Raw genomic sequence first — 2,062 nt, 5'->3', positions numbered from 1 at the left:
AGGAAAAACAATCATATACGAGTATTAGTAATTACATATTATAAATAATAGTTACATTATTAACCATTTGGCATTCAGGACACGTTATTAAGTTATTCTACAACCCTAATAATTTGTAACTTCATCTGTGTGTGAGAATGGATGCTTATCTTGAATCGTATTTGATAGTCAGTAAATAAGTATATGTTGTGCATTCATATGGTTCATTTTTATGGCAATATCACTGACCCACAAGAGATTTCAACCCTGACTTAAATAACTACAGACATGTTACACTGTAAACATCCACAGAATCGTATTACCTTTCGCTTAAATGGTACACTCAGGCTGATTAGATGTCTCTGGGTGGCACTGTTGCTATGAAGTGTTTGGGGACTACAAGGAATAATGTTTCCAAGAATCCTTACTTTGAAAATGATGTCAGACATGGAAACAGACATTACTGTGCCTGCCAGACAAAAGAAAACAGTACTTTCACCCAGAAAAGAACACCACAGAGAGCACACACTGTAAGGTACTCAGCAAAAACAACATGTGCTTGTAATCTGACCTCTACGGAGAAAATACACATATGTGCCTGGTTACAGTTGCTGTAAGTATTGTTGAAAACATACTTCTCCGACAGGAACAATGAATGGCCACTTCTGAAAGCCTTCCAGATATGAAATATACATGACACTTCTAAAATGTTGTAAGTGGAACAAAATATCCCATGTGTTTCCCTACACTACAAGGCAGGTTTCCTGAGTATTTCATTTGTGACAGATTTTTAAAAGAATATTTCTTAATTAGCAATGTTCTGCCTATGTCAAAATACAAGACTTATTACTTACCCATTTACCACACCAAACTGCCCACTTGTTATATAAAGTGTTTTTCATATTAACCATATTTTTATGATGTCATTGGCACACTAGTCACCATTCCAAATATAAATACAGTGTAATTTAAAACCTGCAAAAATAATTTTAAGCACTAATAATTGAAGAAATTATCAGGATTCTTTATAGTATCAGAAATGATATACAATATGGGTAAAGTATCATTCTTACAAAGACTAAGCATAGTTTAAACATATTTTTAGTCTTGGAAGATTAACGCAGGTCTGTCTAATGTTTGGCTTAAGCCAGCATGATCTTAAGAACTTGAGGATGTGTTTCCACTTTAAAGATTTCTCTTCTTTTTTTTTCATCCACACGGTGGTTTCCCACAAGTCCCACAGGAATCCCATGAGAAGCAGAGTGTCAGTCCATCACTTCATCACTTCTTTTATGTTATATGAGCTACATTTGTCTTTTTTTCTTTGGAGGTGTGTTTATAGATGCTTTGCTGCCTTATTAAGAATTTTTGTAAAGTGATATTTTTCACCTCTCTGTGAAGATTTATAATGGACAGAGAATAATTTTCAACAAACTTTAATGATTTGTTTTTTTAAGATGTTATACTTTATTTTAAAGATTTCTTAAAGGTTTTTAAAAAAATTATTTTGTGCAATATGTTCACTTATGCAAAGATTTCATGTGAACGAAAAGCATGTTTTCAGCTTACGTTAAAACTCTTTAAAAATTAAATGCCACCCAGAATTCTGTGCATGAAAGAATCAAGGCTTCAGAAGCCCATCATTGACATCAAACCATATGCTTTCTCTGAGAGTGAATGTGTTTGTTTTGAGTCACTCTCACTGGTAGAGAAAGTGAGAGAATGACTGAGCTACAGTATATGGAGAACTAAACCTGCTATGAACAGTTAGTTTCAAATGATTAATGTATAAATAAATAAAAATAATATAAACGATTGATCTGTTTGCAGAGTCTGTTTGCAGAGTCAAGAAATCTGTAAATATGATTAAAAGATGAATATGAAACAAAACTACAGAATGTCATTTTTTTTGTGGGTGATTCAACACAAAGATGTTTTACCAGCTAAGAAGATCAGCACTTTTAGAGTTTAATCTCCCTATCTGATGTGTATTGGAACAGTGTCCTCACAGCTCTTTTTAAGTGTTCAGCTGTGTCCTGTTGCATTTCTTCAGTTATTAAAAGCAAGGAATGTGTCTTATCAG

The sequence above is a fragment of the Carassius carassius genome, chromosome 9, assembly GCF_963082965.1.
Source record: "Carassius carassius chromosome 9, fCarCar2.1, whole genome shotgun sequence".
Lineage (NCBI taxonomy): Eukaryota > Metazoa > Chordata > Actinopteri > Cypriniformes > Cyprinidae > Carassius > Carassius carassius.
Note: the sequence above shows the minus strand (reverse complement) of the source record.